This window comes from Phyllostomus hastatus, unplaced genomic scaffold, assembly GCF_019186645.2.
Source record: "Phyllostomus hastatus isolate PE091 unplaced genomic scaffold, TTU_PhHast_1.1 phas_contig_80, whole genome shotgun sequence".
Taxonomy (NCBI): Eukaryota; Metazoa; Chordata; class Mammalia; order Chiroptera; family Phyllostomidae; genus Phyllostomus; species Phyllostomus hastatus.
In genome coordinates this window covers 28,983,774-29,003,554 of record NW_025333960.1, presented here as the reverse complement: position 1 = coordinate 29,003,554, position 19,781 = coordinate 28,983,774, and the positions used below count along the sequence as shown (strand labels likewise).

General features: G+C 36.9%; 1 protein-coding gene across 15 annotated transcripts in view; it reads right to left on the bottom strand.

Annotated features, from left to right (window-relative positions):
* DTNA (dystrobrevin alpha) overlaps positions 1-19,051 on the bottom strand; it is a 249,233-nt gene extending 230,182 nt beyond the window's left edge. For 11 of the 15 annotated variants that reach the window (XM_045849586.1, XM_045849591.1, XM_045849592.1 and 8 more), the window contains exon 1: positions 18,843-19,051. The gene's annotated coding sequence lies outside the window, so the exon portion shown is untranslated. The remainder of the gene's footprint in view (positions 1-18,842) is intronic. The other 4 variants (XM_045849597.1, XM_045849598.1, XM_045849599.1 and 1 more) reach the window with 2 other exon arrangements.
* Between the last annotated feature and the right edge of the window lie 730 nt (positions 19,052-19,781).

The window sequence follows — 19,781 nt, the reverse complement described above, 5'->3', positions numbered from 1 at the left end:
ACCTTACTTTAATATCTTTATACATTAACAAAACTGTAACTGGCAAAAGTAAAATGAAAATTGTCTTTCCATTGTAACATTCAATGAAACTTCATGACATAACCCATCAACAATTGATTAGCTCCTTTTTTTTCTTGTTACCTTGATTTCAGTATAGTACTAAGTCTTTAAGGGAGATGAAAATTTGATGTACTCAGACAAAACTTTTCACTGGCCCTTTGAGTAATTTTAATTAAAATTCAGTTCAAATCTATCTCTTAAACTTAGCAAAAGCATCTGCCATGTTTTCTCCACTTAAGAATTTGAGTTGAAAATATGAGCATTTTCCTGTTATAAAAGTGCTGCGTCTGTGTAAAGTTAAAATAGCTTTTGAGGCTAATTTTCAACACACTTGGAAGAATTATGGCTTTAAAAAATGCAAGTTTCAGAAAATGACATTGATGCTTCCTTCAGTCACGTGACTGCATTTCTTGCTATATATAATGCCCCCTCTCTCAGCATGTGCTAATTCCCTGAACCATTAGCCTACTCTGGTCTCTGTGCCTGGCCCATGGCCAGAACATAGCGTACTGCTTGCCTCATAACAGGTGCTCAAAAGTATGTGTTGAATAAATGAATGCATGAATTAACTGAAGAATATAAAAACCTTGCCCTAGTTCCTTTGTGTTCTTGTACCTCTACTAACTGTAGTTACTGGTCCTAGACTACAATGTTCTCCTATATAATGATGCCCTTGAGCTCCTATGACTAATCAGTGAAAATTAGGTAAAGAATCAGAAGATCCAGGAAAAATAAAGGCCTTTCTGCAAACAAGAAAAAAATGCTATAATATAAATTTTCTTTCAAAAAGGCATTTCCATCTGCAGAAAGTTCTCTAAAAATCCAACTTCTAAGGCATATATAGTATGAATGGAGTTCCCTTTGTTTCTGTTTATTGCAGCTCCTGCAGAACCAAAATGTAAGTTCTACAAAGTCTGTCTGTCTCGTTTTACTCAAGGTTCAGATTCTGTTTCCTAAATTACCGTATTTTTAGGACTATAAGAAACACCAGACCATAAGACATACCTAGGTTTTAGAGGAGGAAAATAGGAAAAAAAAATTGTGAAGCAAAAAATGTGGTAAAATATTTAATAACCTGTGACCCTGCCCCACTGCCGCCTCCTGCCCCCACAGCGAGCCAGGTAAGCTACATTCAGACTATAAGATGCACCCCCATTTTCCTCCCAAATTTGGGGGGGAAAGTGAGTCTTATAGTCCAAAAAACACGGTAGACCGTTGTTCCCTGTTTTGACGAAGCCTGCACCTTTTGGTCATTGTACACTGGCAGGGTTACCATGCTGTGCAGCTCCAATGCACTCCTTCTGAACTGTGCCCCTTTGAGTGCCCGACCACGGTAGTCCTGTCACAGGGCTTGAACACCTGACCATGTTTGGGGTTGAATTTTGTTTTTTTTTTTATGGTAATATATACTTGTTGAAAAATGAATTAGTTGTAACATTTTGTAGGCCCGTTCTGATTTCTTTATTAAGAATGCAGTGCCAGCCCTGGCAGGGTAACTCAGTTGGCTGGAGAGTTGTCTCATATACCAAAAAAGGTTGCAGGTTCTATTCTCAGTCAGGGCACATACCTAGGTTGTGGGTTTTATCCCAGGCTGGCGTGAGTATGAGAGGCAATTGATTGATGTTTCTTTCTCTCATTGATGTTTCTCTCTCTCTCCTCCCCCTCTCTCTCTAAAAATCAATAAACATATCATGAGGTGAGGATAAAAAGAATGCACTGCCAGTTTTTAATTTAGTTCTTTCTGAAAGTGTGTTCTTCTGCCTGTATATTGTCATAATATATAATGATCTTTAAGAAATCTTCTTTCAAACACTATGTGATCATTTGTAGGATGGAGAGCAGGAAATTCTTCTGGACTCAAAACCAGCATTGTATCTATTTTCCTGTGATGAAGGAACAATAGAATAAAATCTGCAATATGATACTGAAGTTTTTTAATGGTATTCTTCTGAAATAGTCCCCAAAGGAATTCAGTCATTCTAAATAGATTTTCTTTTTAATCATGATTTTTAAAAAACTCATAGGCTAAATACAACAAGCAGTGTGCATCTTGGATTATGATAAGCAAGCTATGTTACACACAAACACCTGTTCTATGGATTTCCCTTTTAAGTCTGTTCTGCAACTTTAATCTATCAATTTCTCCTTTCTCCTCTGAGTCTTCAAATCATCCACATTCATGAAATTTTCTCATATAAGCAATTCAAATATTTTCAAGTCTGTCCTGTTTAAAACTGATATTGAAAATATCCTTCAGTTTGAGTTCCCATTTGGCCACCTTCACCAAAAGTTGGTCCTTAGCTGCCTGTTCTTTCCCACCAACAGGACCTCTTTCCACTGGGGAATTTCCTCTTGGCATGGAGCAATGCTGGCTTGGGATGAGACGATGCAGAAAAAATGAAGCCCTCTTCCTTTCCTTTTCACGTGGTTACTCCTAGTTTTTCTTTCTTTTTCTTTTTTTTTGGTTCTACTATATTGATGAAATTTCTTAAGTGGACTCCATAGCTTTCCAGAGCTGTTTTTGTTCATGGATCACTGATTAACTGTTGATGTTTATGGGGAATGTCGGCCACCACTTTGGTGATGTTGCTCTGGCTAATTCACCCCAGTGTATCTTGAAGAAGTCCTCTTCCTCAACCTCAATTATTAGTGTTCACTTGGCTCTTTGTCAGCCTTCTTCCCCTTTTGGTATAAATGACTTTTAAATCAATGTCTCTACACAAGACTCCCCCCTGCCCCACCACCAAATTATCCAACTGCCTAATGGATATCTTTGCATAGATATCCCACAAAAGCTCCAGCTTGGAATGCCCAAAGCCACTGTGCTCATCCTTCCCATAGATAAACCTCTCCCAGATGTCTGAGCATAATGAATGATATTACCATCCATCTTGTTGCCAGAGCTGGAACCTGGGAACCATCCTCGACCTCTTGTTTTTCCTCCTGGCCCCCTGCTATTAATCTATTTATAAAATATCTCTTGGGTTTATCCTCGCTTCTTTCTCTGTCACTGCAATGATCACAGTGACTTACTCAGAAGATTTGGTTCTAACATTTCTTGCTTGGAACTGGTAGTGTGCTGACTCTTTGCTGGTCTTCCTGGTCTGGTGCTCGTTGCCCTCCAGCCGTTCTTCAGACTGTGGTGACTGTGATTTTTCTAATTTCAGATTGGTTACACCACTGCCTGATGGTAATTCCTGAATGGCTTCTCATTGTTTCATATATATTTTAACCTCTTTTCCTCTTAAAGACTTTTTATGATACTTCTTCCTAGATGTCCAGTCTTATGGTGTATCACTTATTACAACATATTTTACATTTTAGTAACACTAAACTATACCATTTACCTAAAAATATCATAACTCTCTTACAATTTTCAAATGATGTTTACTCCTTCCTGAATATTATTTTGCATTTATATTGTGCACCCGTCCTCCCAAATCTGCTTGTCAAACTTGGAGTTATCTTTCAAGTTTCAGCTCGTTTATCTTGCCCTCTGTTAATCCTCTGCCTTATTGTGCCCTTTTGGCGATTATGTTGTAGCATCTGTCACATGAAATCATAAAGATTTGCTTGTGTATATGTCTTTCCTCTACACTCCGTGAGCTCCCTGAACAGATCGCATCCATGGAACTCATGCAGTGATTGGTTCATGGCTGGTGACCAAAGTTGATGATGAGTGAATGAAAAAAATTTAAAAAACTACAGATTATCTTCATTATCAAAGGTCACTCACTTTATGCAATGAATGAAATGATTTTATGAAAGTGAAAAATGCTAAATCATGGTTGCAAGTAATTTTTTAATGTTTCAACATGACATTGATTTGAAGTTCTCTCTTTATCCACAGCACAAAGCCCTTAAAAAAATCAAAGATATCACTTCCTAACAATGAACACTTTGGTCTCAGCCTCCAAAAGTGACACAGACAGAAGGGAATAGTAAAAAGTAATTGAAAAACTGAGAGGGTTGCACTGCTAGTCACAGAATTACGACCTGCGTGCTCCAGCCGTTGCGGGACGTTTTCCATTTGCCTGCTCCAGTATAATGATCTGATACTGTGTTTGAATAAAAGAGTGATTTATAGTCACCACTGATTTAAAATGCTTTACTGACCAATTTTTAATTCTTCTGTCTCTAGTTTTTCCTCATCAAAAATAGTTTTATGATATTGCAGTCAATAATCCAAACCAAGATGAAGTCCATAAGAGAAAGTAGCTCAGGCTGGCAAATCATTATTTTAAGGGCCAAAGAATCACTTCCATGAATTTTTAAAAAGCCCAAAGATGTAACAGAACAGAACTGGATTGGATTCTACTCTTGGCCCTTGTGTTCTCGGGCAAAGTTCATGTCTCTAGCCTGTGGTTTCCTCTTCCATAAAACTAACATAAAACTAGATTGAACAAGTCACTAGATGATGTCTAAGCCTGCTCCCAGCTCTAAAATCATTCAGTCTAGAGATAAGCTTTTCTGGACCCAGTAAAACATTAGGAAATTATATTATCAGAGAGGTAGGGGAAGTGTGCAGAGGGGTAAGTTCTCATAAAATTGTGCATACCAGTGTTTAAAAGCAGTAAGACTATAGCATGAAGACGGACTCATTATAATTGATTTATACACTGAGAGCTCTCTCAGTCATAATTCACTTTCATGGGTATAATATTTTCATTTAGATTGATACATCTAATGTTTCATAATTATAAGGTAAGAGCAAGACACAATGTGCAGAAATGTTTATAGGTAAGCTGAGCACAACTGAAAATGTCAAAGTGTAATTATGTTTACTGAGGAGTGTAAATGCTCTAAAATAAATGACAACAACCTTTCTTTGTTTCTCCTCTTCAATATAGCTAATCATGGCATAGGCAGAGAAGTTTCTTCCCAGTTCTTCTTATTTCTGTAGTGAGGGGGCGCTATAGAATATGCATGGAGTTGGGGGTATCACATTACTACGGTTCTACACCCCCAGGTTCTTCAAGAGTACATGATTTCCTAAGCCTTTGCTTTGCTAAAAGAATGACACAGGCTTTGGAGAGAGAAATGGGCACCTATGAATCAAGATTCATAGATTTCAACACCTGAGCTCAAAGAAACTTCCAAGAACTTCACATCACTTTCTACCTGCTAAATTTTCATGACAGGTGAATAAGCTGGTCTATAAAGCTAAAATGGATTTGGGCTAGAGTAGAATGATGCTCTTTCCTTAATGTACAAGATGTACACTAGTAGGTAAATATTTGTAAGCAAATAAAACCACACCGCTTCCCTTGGAGAATTGTTAAGATGGAAAAGAAGGAAATTTAACACATTGAGATTTCTTTTTATGAATGATATATTTTCCTAAGCATATTTTTATGTGGTTTGTAGAAAATTTTTATAACACAGGAGATTACAAAGAAGGAAATAATCTGTATCTCAAGATGTAAAGATATCTGCAATTAGTGTTTCCCTCTAGGCTTTTTCTGTTAATATATCTGCATAATTATGGTTAACTGTACATTTTCTTGTCCTCATTGTTAATGATACATCAGGATGTCACCATTTCTCCAAATCGGTAACACTTTTCATAAACATCATTCTGCTACAAGCAATATGTTGAGCCCATAAATTCTTTACATGGATTATCTCATGGAATCCAATCAACTGTCCTAGAACATAGTCTTGTTAGTATCTTCAGTTAACAGATGAGAATAAAGTGTCCAAGAAGAAAAATTAAGAAATCAACACTGCACAGTTTACAGTTAAGATATTTGATTTAGCTCATGAAAGAAATGTTCAAGCTTAAATGCCTATAAGACCATGTGATATTTTATGGAGTATATTTACCAGAGTTTTCTTAAATATTTCCTTTTTGAGTGTGCATTTAATTCATGTTGTCTCCCCCACCCCCATTCCCCTGAACCTGTCCATTTTTCAAGCGTGCCTCAAAACAATCTATCGAAGCTACTGACACCAAAGAGACAAATGACCACAGACCATACCTCAAAACAGTGCCCTGTAGATCATCTCAACAGCGAGGAAATGCGGGGGCACTCTTTCTTTTTCTCAATACATTGTTTCAGAGAAACCATGAAACACATTTGAGGAGTATCAGAAAGAGTCTTGGATTAAAAATCAGGAGATCTGGGTTTTAGATTGCCAATTAGATTGATTTTTTCTGCCTGGTTTTTGACAATTACTTAATCATTCCAGTCTCAGTCTCCTAGATGTCAGAGATATCTAGGAGATGTCCCTGAGGAAAACATCAGCCCCCAGGAGTAATGGTTAGTCTGATGCATCTGGTTCTTGTAGATGGTCTCACAGGCAAGATCTTCTTTAGCCTATAGAAATCTCCTCCTGTACTTAACTTGGCCTTGGTTGCTAGAATAGGACAAACTGATGACAGAAATGCATTGCAATCAAGCATGACCTCATTGCTTAACTATTTTGTCACGATGCAAACTCCAAGAAAGTTAAAACTTGCTCAAAATAAATGTCAATAAAATAGATGTGACCCGACTGATAGCAATAAATATACACTCGGAGCAAAACTGGAGTGGGAATAAAAGAATGTCACTAAGCTGTTTGGGGGAAATGGATTTCAAATGCCCCTAAGGAATGTTACTGTTTTTTGTTACTCCTTACTCCAAGCAGTCTTGTTAGGCAGTCCTTACGGTTTAAATTTCACTTCTTATTTTCAATATGAAAAACATACAAGATAGTGCAAAATACTGTTAATTCAACAAACACTGTCACCTGTTCTCTGATGAGAAACAGTAGGGCACAGACAGTATTCCCTAGGTCAGAATCGCAGGGGGGAAGCGTGGATTTCCCCAATGCTATCGATGAATGTTATTATGAAGAGGAAGTAAATTGGGCTTTACTAAGGAATGATTAGAAACAAAATTTCAAGACAATAATTATATCAAGCATTGAAAATTAGATAATTAATACAACTGAGCTCTGAGAATCTAGATGGTCAAAACCAAAAAAGGAAATTGAAAGATTATACAGTTTTCCTTGTAAAACAAAACTTGCAGGTTTATTTTGAGAGAGAAACTTTTGCCTGGCACAAATTTCTGTGAGAATTGTGTGGTACAGATCATTATTCTGGAGATATCAAAACACAATGTGACTGCAGTTATTCAAAGACATTATTTTCCCAAAGTGTGATGTATTATGGTAAACTTCAACACTACTCAAAGGCACAAAATTAAACAGTTATTCAGTAATGATATTATATGTATATTGAGGGGGAAGGGAAGAGCTAAGACGATGAGCTCTAGGCACATGATCCAATTTTCTATATAGCATTTGCAGAAGATGTCTTGGTATATTCTTAGCACAGTCAATTTGATTCAAGGTTAAATCTTTTGATAGCTGCAAGAAGTGCCAATATGCTATGTGGTTGATTAAAGAGTGATCTATATCTCTAATAGCAGGTAAAAGGGCAGCAGAGTTGACATTCTGATGGAAAAATTAAGAAGCCTGACATTCTCACGCAGAGATGGTCACTAATACAGAAAAAGGTGGATAAACTTTTTCTTTAAAAGGAAAAAGAAGTTCTGAATCTGCTCTTGTGATTTTATAAATTACTTAAATCATGGAAGAGACAATTTGGGCCTAGACATTTTTAGGAGCTGTTCTCAATATTGTACTACCCAAATCACCGAAAGAGTCTAAGAAACACTTTTGTCAAATATCTGAATGTTTCAGTAGAACAACATAATGATAGGCCTCTGGGGCATTAAATACTTCAAGAAGAAAGGAGAAACTGACCTAGTAGGGTTATTTAGTACTTTCCACTTGAATACTATCATTGTTGATATAAAGTCTTTCTTCCTGGTGGGAACTTGTAAAAGACATAGCTTCATATTAAGGCCATTGGTGATAGTCAACTCCATCATCATTGTAGCTCAGGCTGCCTGTATTTCCTGTGGGTGTGGGCACACGAGCATGTCTCCGATTCACCTGAATACCCATCCTGTTATTTAGACCCATAAAAGAGGAAGACATGGAACAATGTTTTTATAAGATTTAAAATTGAAATTGAATCTGTCAAAGGAGCATAATGTTTGAGTAGCTTTATCCAAGACTGGGGATGCCTTCTGGGGTCATTTTAATTGGCATCATAGTCACTTAAGATTCCAATCATAGGAATTTAGAGTCATGGACACTTCCAGATGAGGCAAGCTGTAGTCCTCCACCTCACATTTCACTACTTACTACACAGAATTATCTGGAAATAATCTTCCTTATTGAGTACCTCTTTTGCCCCTTAGTTGATCTGTGTAATTCTGTATCTTCTGACCTATTGATGCTAGATAAGGTGGATTGTGTTGGTCAGTGGAGAAATGTCCAACAAAGCTCAGAACTTTGGGCACTTATGGAAGACTGCCACAAGACACATGAGAAGAGACAGGAGGATCCTTCAGGGCAAACAACTCTGTGCTAACAGTGCTGACTATAGTGACAACTGTTTTCCTCATTGTTCTTAGTAAATAGTCACAATATTGCAGAAGGGCTAGAACTATGCGAAAATGATAAAGTGCAGTCTCTTCTATATGTAAGCTTTGCTGAGAATGTCCATTTTGGAACCAGGCTAGAGATTATGCAGCTTACACCAAAGAGATTTTTGAAGAATTAAACTAAAAAAAAAATATGGGAAGCTCCTCTTCCCAGTGGTCAAAATAATTTTCCATCTAAATGGGCACTATGAAATCAGTTAAATCTTCCAAAATTTTATGAGCAGACTGTTGCAATATTCTTTCTCTTCTCTGCCTCTATTTTTGTCTTCTTTAAAATCATCATCCAAAGTGATCAATCTACTTCAAATACACTTCGTACAGTTCTTAGTACCTACAGCTTGCTTCTCAAGCAAGGGGAGTTTGTAATCAAAGGAAATTCTAAAGGACACCATCAGTGTGTTAGGAGAATGAGAAGCTAGTGGATAGACATTGTGCATCTAGCTGGAAATTTGGAGAAAAAAACTTTGCTGAATGGAACAAAGATTTATTATGAAGTAAAATGCAAATACATTATAACATTACAAACTACATTGTGGCAGACCGATTTGAACTTGGGCTCTAGAGGCTTCTGTGAGTGTGCATTTCTTCTTTCACTTTGTTTACTTTGGGGGAGGGGTTTGGATTGCAGAAGCACTAAGTACCCTAAGGAAGAGAGAGAAAACCCCATGTCATGGAATAACATTAAAGAGTCTTCCATGTCTCGGCACCTGTTTAACTCTCCAAACTCATCTCCTTTCACTCCAGCTTCAAGCAGTAGTAACCCCAAAACTGTTGATTGCCCCCTCTACACACACCATGCAGTTTCCTATCTAGGTAACTCCTACTTACCTATCAAAGTCTAACATAATTGTCACGTTCTTCAGGACATCTCTGGGCACTTTAATATTCTATTACTTCACATATTATGACTAAATTATCATCCTATATACCTGTCTTCTGGGCATTCAGGAATGTCTTACTCTAATATGCAGGTTTTGGATCATGTAATTTTGAGATGACTCTTGATTATGAAATCATTATAAAAATAAGCATATGATTAATTTCTCTTTTATTTGTTGTGAATTTTTTTGTTTTGAAATAGTGAAAAAACATGGTAAATTATGCTTGAGTTTCTTTCATTTTGCATTTTGAAAATATATATACTTGTACAAGCTATTAGACTATTTAGACTTTACAATGCAAGATTTAAATTTGTTCTACTGAAATTTCAGCAATAGCGAACAAATTCCTAAAGAATTAGAGTAAAAAATCTGAGAGCCCTCCAGTGGTCAAAATAATATATGCAAATAGTCACAGTTATTCACTAATATTCCTACCTCCAAAGATCTAACATATTTCAGTCTTCCTTTTATTTTTATTTTTTTAAAGATTTTATTTAGTTTTTAGAGAGGGGGAAGGAGGGAGGAAGAGAGCAAGAGAAACATTGATGTGAGAGAGAAATGTGGATCAACTGCCTCTCACACGCCCCCAACCAGGGAGCTGGCCTGCAACCCAGGCATGTGCCCTGAACCAGAATAGACCCCCCACTGAGGCAAGCTTTCGGTTTACTGGCCAGTGCTCAAACCAGTGAGCCACACCAGCCAGAACTCAGTCTTCCTTTTAGAAAAATGCATGCTTTGATTACTTTCTTAAGTCACTATTATATTACACAAATTGCTTTTTTTTAGCACTAAGCAGATGTTTATCCAAATCATTCAAATAAACCACATACAATAGCAGCCCAAACCACTCACTTATCAGTGAGATTCTAAGTAGTCGCTAGAATTAAATCACATAAGGGCAGTCCTAAATCTTGTTCAGATATGAGTAATTTAATTCCTTCCACTGCAGTCATTGAGAGAAATGCGGCTGTAGGTTAAAACCTCTCAAGATAAAGAAAGGAGGCAGGCAACCCTAGCTGCTCCTGCTACTTCTGCGCTCCCCTTAAGCAGAGTTGGATTTTAATGTGTATGTTCCTAGACTTGTAAAGGCACAGTGTGCGTGTGTGTGTCTAAACTGTAATTTTAATGGTTTGCATAGGAAATGTGCTGGCTTCTCTTTTAGCAAGTGCATATCTAACCAAGCCAGGCAGCGGCACTTACATTTGCTTCGTCTCTTTCCATCAGATTACCAGCAATGTTTTGGCAGAAAGCCCTGAGTAATGGCTCTGCCCTGAAAATTATCAAGCCTTAACATTTACCCAAATACTGCAACACTGATTGGTGACGGTATTTTTTGTTTGCTTGTTTTAATTAAATTCTGATGTTACCTTATTAGAAAGTAAAGCTTGTTTTAAAAACTCCCACACATACTTCAAATCATACATATGGTGTTCAATATAGGATTAAGATTTGTTTTTTGCCAACATAGAACAATATACTTAATTATTATATTCCAAAATCTTTGTAGACTATCCCCCAAAACTCATACTTACTTATTTTAAAAAGTTAGCAACATCAGAGGAGAAATGCTAAGAAAACATTTTATGTTCTATAATTGAATTTCTTACAGAGATATTTTGATTGTTTTCTAAATGTGTTAGAAAGAAAATATTCATCAGTTTTCCCTTTTGTATAGTAATGTATGCAGACTTACCAATTTAGTCAATGTTCCTCAGTTAAAAAAAAAGGTCAAGTTCAGTTAGTATCTGTGAATGAATGACCTTCAAGAAATTCAGACTACTGCAAGAAATGTTATGGTAATTCTCAGAAAAGCATACTCTCATGCAGTAAGTTATTGCCTAAGACAAAAGTGGGCATCTCTGGAGGTTACATTGTGTCTTTGAGGCCACTGGGGTACCATAGAGGAGAATGAAGCAATAATTTACCCTTGTGCAATGAAAAATATAATGTAACTTGCACACCAGGATCCTCTGCTTCATTAAGTTAAACACTTCCCTCATGTCATTTTAAAGAAGAGACTATAGTGCTGTAAATCTAAGTAACTCAGATTTATGTTCTGGTGTCTGGTAAATGGTTACACAGCATATTTTCAGCATTGTAAACGTTTTAGGTGCTAGGCAGTTTCAGAATGTAGGCATAACTAACTACATAATTTGGCAAACAAGAGGCAGAGATAGAGTTCTGCTGTGTGGCTATTCAAAGAATCACAAAGGAGCAACCCTGCAGTGCTGAGAAGAGAGCTCAGATCCTTCTGCAATGAATCTGCAGCGGTGTTGCAGACATCATTATGGTTTCTGAATTCTATTATAACCCCAGGGAAAAATGTGAACAAAAATCAATCAGAGAAAAAAATATATGATAAGAATTTATGCTATCCACACTTTTAATTGAATGATTTCTCTTTCTATGATGCAGAAAGAAGGTATATTTCCTAACTAATTTTCTTTTTTAAAAAATGTATTGGTTTATGTCTTACTTTTAAAATGGAGAGGGGAGAAATGAAATACTGATAAATAAAAAGCAGAATAATGTTGCCAGAGTGGACAAGGTGAGGAAGTATACATGCTCCTTGCCATATCAAAACACTGATGCCTGTAACTGAACCTAATCTCTTGGGTTTTCCTTGAATAGAGTTGCTAATGGTATAAAAGTTAATGGAACAGTTGCTTCATTTTAAGTGGTCACAGAACTTAATTAGATGTAATACACATTCAAAAGAAAAAACTGAACATTTTGTTCTCGTTAGTCTCTTACCCCTCGCACACAGAGAAATTCCCATACATGTTAACTTTAGTGGAGTATCTTTTAAAACCCAACAATTTCTTTTTCACTTGTAAGTTTCAAAATTTTTGAACTTAAAGGAAGTGACAAAAGCAAAAAACATCAAGAAGCAGACCTGAAGTGTTACTGGGAAAGTGTTAATGGTTTACATTTGCTCTGTATGTCTGTAGGAATTGCCCTATTGAGGGCTCTTTTCCCTTCCCCAGACTGTGGGCAGGACTCCCTGAGAGATAGGTGTGAGAACAGGTGCAAGGCCACAGTTCCGAAGGACTGGAAAAGCTGTGATGGGAAAGGTCACAAACACTCAGGAAATGGCAAAGATTTAGAGAGCCAAAAAGCTTCCGGGGCAGGTGGATGAGAGTCAAAGCATGTTAATAAATAAAGGACCTTGGCGTCAGGTTGCAGGTAGCTTGCCTGCAGTGTTACCAAGCACGGGCCAACGACTGTTTACAGGTCAAGTCTGGATCTATGTTCTCCTGGGAGTTGGAGGCTGCCTGTCGTCCATTAGTGTGGAATTCATTAGAATTCTTCATAAATATTTTAGCCCTTTCTTTTTCCAGGCATGTATTAAGATTGTATTCCTCGCCCAAATGAAGTTAGATGTGGCCACGTGGCAAGCTTTGGCCAAGGAAATGAGAGTATTAGGAACATGGATTATTTTCAGGGAAAATCAACAATGCAGAGAAGGCCCTTTAGCCAACCCACAATGGATTATTTGCATGAGGGAAAGGGAAGATTTAGGGGTTGTTTGTCACCTTGGGAATCCACCTGTTGTATATGTGGGGTATTTCATATATCTGCATCATAGTTTTATCGTATATCAAAGAAAATAACATATGTCTCATCTAGAAAATAGTAGGAAACACTGGCTGCATCTTAGAAGAGAATTGTTGCACTTATCTGAGGTGTTAAAAACATCTTTTGATGAGTAAATGTGTTTCTACAACTGTGTACTAATGAACAGTCTAAGTCTAGAAGTTCATATGCATTAGAAGATACATTTCACTCAAAATTAATCTATGTCTATTAATGAAATTTGTAAAGGCATCTATATTCTTGAACTATGATTAATTCAGTGAATTCATTTTTTTTAGCATTCAAAAATTTGTGTACTACCACATAATACAGGAATGGGGTACAGAGAGTGATGTGAGACTAAGAAAGAAATAATAAAAATAACTCTAAAGCTCTCTTTCAAATACACAGAGCTTTACAAAGCCTTCATGACTCAGGGTGCCTGAGTCATTCTTATACCACAGGTATTTTGCAAGAATGCAAAGGCCAGCTTTATTTATGCAAATAAATATACTTTATTTTATATTAAGATACAACACAATTATTCATGTGACAATGATACATGTTCTACTTTTCTTCTTTTTAAGAATTGGTTCAGGTCTCTTTAAGCTACTTTATAATGAAAGTGGTATCTGCTAAACACAAGACTTAAAGCAATTAAGAAATCCCAACACTATTCTAAAACTTGGCTTTTTGAGAGAGTAATACTAATAGTTGAGGAAAGGCGAAGTGATATTTTAAACAAGTGTGGACATCAGCACAAATAAATTAAGGATATAAATGAAATAATAACATAATTAAAATTTTAAATTAAACCCATTGTTTTAACATGACATACTCCAGTGTCAGCGTCCTGTGAAGGGGGTAAATGAACAGTTTCATTGTCCAGCACAGTTAAGGCATCAGGTAGGAGCTTGATGCAGATTTGTTGAATTAATAAGACAAATTAGTTCAGCTACTTGGAAACTACAATTTAAAATTAGCCACTTTTCAAGAGCTAGTACTAATTTCTTTTATCAATGAAGAAAAAAACAGAAAAGACCAATATTATATTTTTATATTTTGTGATGGAGTACTCTGGGTTCTCATCTAAACATAGGCTTTGCACATTTTGATTATATTCAAAGTTTTTTTTTTAAGATAAACTTTTACCTTATTCCTATTGGTACTTTTGTTATTGTGGAAGTGTAAGAAACTTGCAGGAGAAAAAGTATAAACCAAAGCCAAATTTCTTATTTTTCAAAATCTTAGGAGTTGTCACATCAAAGGCATACAATAAATGTGTGAAAAATTTGTAAGTGATCTGAGGAATCTAAAATTAGTTAAATATCTTTAGAATTAATACGCTATACTTCATCTGGTTCCCACTAACTATATTCAATTTTTAATAAGGAAATGCAGGGTGTCTTTTAATTCAGAATAACAAAACGAAATTAACATTGTTTATCAAGGCCTTAAAATTTTCCAGAAAAATTTTTATCCACTATACAATTAGGGTCATAACGTCATATCACATAAGCAACCAAATGCTTTCCTTCAAGCGCTGTGCTGATCTAAAAACAAGCCAATGTTTTCTGATATTTCAAATTCAGATTTGGTACAATAATGAGATCATTTTAATTTAGTTGTGTAGCATTGACTTTTCATTTGTGCTATTTAGAAGTGGGGACTGTTGAAACATGTCAGTTTTCTAACTCTATGACTTCCTTTTTGATTATGAATGTCTGAAAATACAGGGTCCAGCAGAAGTAAGGCCTGCTAGAGTGTGGCTGGTAGGGTAATAATATGGGTGTAATAATTTATAGTTTTAATTTGAACATTTCACCTAAAATGACATATGGTGTGCTTGAGTGTGATATTGTTATGTTACAGAATTGCATGCTTATGATTTTGTAATAAAATATTTTGTAATAAAAAGGGCATTATTTGTGCCGGACCCTGTATATAGCTAATTTATCATACTTAGACTTCTGTCATCTCTCTTGTCATCACAATCGAGTTATAAAGTCTCATTTGGCAATAATGAAAATAGATAACCTCCTCCTCCACAAAGCAGTAATAATAAACACATTTCTAACTGAGTCTAGTTGGCAAGAGGGCCATTAATGGTCACTGTCATAGGCAATGAGTCTAAGTAAAAGAATAAAGATGTTTAGAAACAAAAAAGAATAAAGTAAAAAAGGGATTGTTGAGAAAAAGTTCCTCAGAGTAGTCATTTTTTCACTCCTTAAACACGTTTTGAATGGTTTCTATGTGTTAGTTACTGAGAATACAAAAATGAGTGAGACATAACTCCTGCCACCCAGGGTTTCCAGAATGGTGGGTGAGCCATACAATTAAAGAAAAGTATAGTGAAGATGACTTGTGAGATCAACCTTGAAGAAAAAGCAGGATTTGTCCACAGAGAAGATGAACAATGGGCATTCTGGGCAAAAAAAAATTTTAAAAAGTTGCTAGACTCGCACAGAGGTATGATAGGGTACAGAATATTCTGGAAGCAGCAATTATGTGTCATGAGAGTGTTGGTGATAACCAGTGAAGTAGTGTAGATGGTGTTAGAGAAATAGGTCAAGGCTTTGGGGCAGGCCTAATTCAAGACATACTTAGAGATTTATTTTGAAAGGAATGGTGAGCCACTAGAGATTTTTACTAGGGTAGCAATTCATCCACGTCTATGATTTTTAGAAGACAGGCCAGTTGGTCCCAGTGCGGGAGATGTGCAGGGGCGGGTGGAGTCTGGAGGCAGGTTTACAACAGGGCAACCACAGTGCCACCCAAGTGAGATGACAAAGACCTGAAGTAGAGCAGTTACACAGAGAATAGAAAGGAAGGGATTTATTTAAGATAATTCTTTAAATGTGGTGATGCTGTATTTAGGCCAAGAGAAAGCAGGAGGAGTCAAGGTCAACAGCTGAGAGTGATGTGGGGGAGGTGGCTTAGAGAGACTAAAGAGATTACTGAGGAGAGGGGCCAGCTAGGAACAAATAAAAGGACTGTTAAGTATTGTTGACAGCTCAGATAAGGTTGGAAAACATGAATCTTCCAATCGGCACGCATTCGCAAATTTCTCCAAAAAGCCTCAACAGAGCAGGTCACAATTAAGAAAAAGTCAGAAAAACTCCCTGAAATCATCAATGATATCAGCAGGCCGCCGGGTATCCTCTCTAGAACTGTCAAAAAAGAAAACATTATAATAGCAGTAGAGAGAATTTCCATTTCTGGTAACAGTAATGAGATAATTTGGACTGACACTCCCACTAAAGTAACTAAAAATATTTTAAATACTAAAATAGCAAAGAGCTAATGGGAAGGTGAAGACATCTCACAGGAAAATTTAGAAAACCAGAGCTCAGAGAGAGAAGCTCCTCTTTGAAAGCTTTTGCCTTTAGGCACAAAACTATCAGGAACAAAGGATCTGAGAAACCAGCTGCACTTTCCCCAGTTTCCTGGGGATATCAAAGCCCATGGTCCTCAGGTGAGGAACTTTAATCAAGTAGCCCAATTTTATGTGCCCTATCTTTCTTCAGAGGAGTAGTGAACCCAAAATGAGCCATTCTTCACACAGATTTGCAGCCTAACTTCTTGCACAGGCGTAAGTGAGGAGCCTTAGGTGTTGCACTTTGACCAAAGTAATTCCAGTCTGATACTGTCCTCAGGTGCTGGTAGAGAAGCAAATCAGTCTTCTCTGGAGGAAAATATCATCACCACTAGGTCTCAACTTATTTTTACAAAAAAAATTTTTAAAATGCATTTCCAGCAGATGTCCAAGAATAGCCAAGCAACAAGAAAATAGGACACCATGAATGAAAACTGACAGAAACAATAACAATCCAGTAACACTCGAGATAGGAGAATTAGCAGACAAATATTATATTGTTAAACTGCTATACTTACTATATTTGAAGAAATGAAATCCAAGTTTGAAAATTTCAGCAGGGAACTAGAAACTATGAGTTAACATAATAGTTGCAGAAAAATATTCATTTGCCCTTTTTCCTGTCAACAGTAATTGGCCACACAATTTAAAATTCTTACATTTTAGAATTTAACATTTTTATATTTGTTTTGGTTTTCTTTTGACACATTGAAAACAAAAATAAAATCCCACATTGATAAAGCCTAATATAACTCTATTTATATCTATAATTCACTCAGAAATATATGAGTCAAGGAAAAGGTAAGTCTACATGTGTTTGTGTGTGTGCTTGTGTTAGGTGAGCACACACATGCACACGCAAATTTCTGGGAAATACCTATGATTTCTGCCAGGTCACTCCTATTGTCAACAGCTCAGGATGCACCAGGAACAATGTTCAAACATACCATCCACTTGCACAGAAATGAAAATTAACTTCAACTTTTACAACCTAATGGGTCAATTCTAAGTATTAGGGAAGGCTTCAACAAATTGCTTAAACTGTTCAGAGGTTAAGTATTCACATGGAAATGCGAACATTCCTAGTGGACTTAGTGCATTGACTTTAAAACACTCTATAGTCAGATTCTTCCTTGAAGACAGGCCTTGACTGCGAGAAAAGGTATTTAGCAGTGATGTTCCTTAGGGGCTGAGAGGGAGAAGGGGGGTGGAAGGGGGAGAGAGAAAGTGGGCCAGGGAAGGAGGGACAGGGCACCAAAACTGGGCTCTGCCAACCTCACACTTTGTTTTGTCTTGCTAGCTTACTCAGGAGTTATGAAATCAAGTGACTCTATCAACATAATGCTCATTTTTCACGTTAGAAGAGCAACAGTACGTTATTTATTCTTATCAAAGTCGAGTGAAACATCCATATTAAGTCATTTGTTGTTCGTATCTAGTTTAGCCAACTTAGTTCATTAGAAACCAGTCTATTTGACAGAACAGAAATTGGCCAGTTGCATTTAACAACCGTTCAGCCCCACACTCTGTAATAAGAATGTCAGCAGATTTATTTTCCCCATATAAAGTAGAATTTCCAATTCACACCATGCACTCTGTGACTATTATGGACAGTATTTATGCTGAAGGAATGCTGCGCAAGTTTGGGAAAGCTGTCTCTAGAGCAGAGCTGAGAGGTCATTTAAAAACAAGAAACCAAACCTATACATGGTCAAAACTGAAGCAAAATAGTCTGTCATTCTTTTTTTTTTTTTTAAGAAAAGAAGGTTTGAAATACTTAAAACTATGGCAACAGCAAATTAGACAACTCTTTCCCTCCTCCACTCTCAAGCTCCGTATAATCAGGATGCCTCCCTTCACTTAGCAAATATCAGCTTTTTGGGAGGAGGAGAATCTGCTTGGAATTAATGAGGCAACACCAAAAAAACAACTTCTATTAATAAATTGCCTATTTTCTCTCATTTGTTTTTTTAAAAAACAGAATATTTTCTAAAGGCTCCTTATGCATGTTAGGCCACCTCTTCTCCCCTTTTCTTTCCTTTTTTAAATTAAGAAGTGCCATAGTGCCAGGCCAGGAGAATAACTCTATCTCAGTAATACAGTCACATCCAGTGGCATCATAAACAGGCGGTGTGGTAACATATAACTACTGACATTATAATTGAATAAATGCAGGTGTTGAAGGAGGAGTTAACAGAGGGGAAAGCAAGTAAGGCTGAAGCAAAACTGAACTTACAGACGTGCAAGGTAAATTTCAAGACTAAGCTGAAGTTCTCTCTGCCGCACAAGATGTAAAATGCCAGCTATCTCAAGAAAGGTAAGAAAATCACAACCCTGGAAAATCTTCATTATAACTTTTTCGTTCACATAAATAAAAAGAAAAAATTCAACATTAACCTTCCCAGAGAAGAGATGCTTCTTAAAGCCAGTCTTTTCACTTACCCTAGGTATGTACAGCAGGATCTCTTAAATCCTTTTAAATCCAGTACATCCAGAAATATAGGAATTCTTAGCACATTCACTTGAAGAATAAACTTTAACCAAATTGTTACTTACAACATAACAGAACTCCCTGAAATTCTAGGGAGAGATATGAGTTTAAAATCCAGCTTCTAGAGCCTGGTGTATACTGTGTCTATCTTTAACTTGAAAATGATTTGGTTTCACATTCCATTGAAGTCCCACTGGCAGATGCCTTTGGAAAACTCACCAATGGCAGGCTTTCAAACGTCCTCCCTCCAGCCCCTCCTCCCTCTGACTGAGCTTCCGCTGTTACAGCTAATGCTGATTTACTCAGCTGTCTCTCTACCTGTCTCTGCCTGGGTAAAAGGAGATGCTTTCATTGATGGCTGTTACGGAAACACTTGGAAACTGAAGATCAGCCGGAGGACTCACTGTGTTTTCCCCTCCCCCTACTTACTGCCAGAAACCAACTGACTTCCAAACTTGGCTGTCTGAAGAAGAATGTTCTCTGATTGGCATTCCTGGAAGTAGAGAGCAAGGCGGCTCAAGTTTTGTTCTGTTACTCAGCACGAAAACCTTCCCAGGTGTACGAAATGCAAACGAGGAAGGAGAATGAAGGCAATATTGTGGGGCATTACAAATATTTTTGTCACCTCACAGCATTTATGTTTTAATATTCACATCTAGTTTTTACCCGAAATGGCTAAGGATCCAGTAGAAAAAAAAAAGTCAAACAGTAAATCTTCAGTTCAAAAAAAAAAAGTTGGGACCCTTTAGAGGAAGAAAAAACAGTCATGCTGCTCGCTGCCTGCTGGACGGTATTCTGTGGGGCGACCACGGCTTGCCTGTGGGAGCAGACCTTGTTTACCAGCATTGTGAAAAAACTGACTTCAGTTGTCCTATATTATGCTTTGTAGA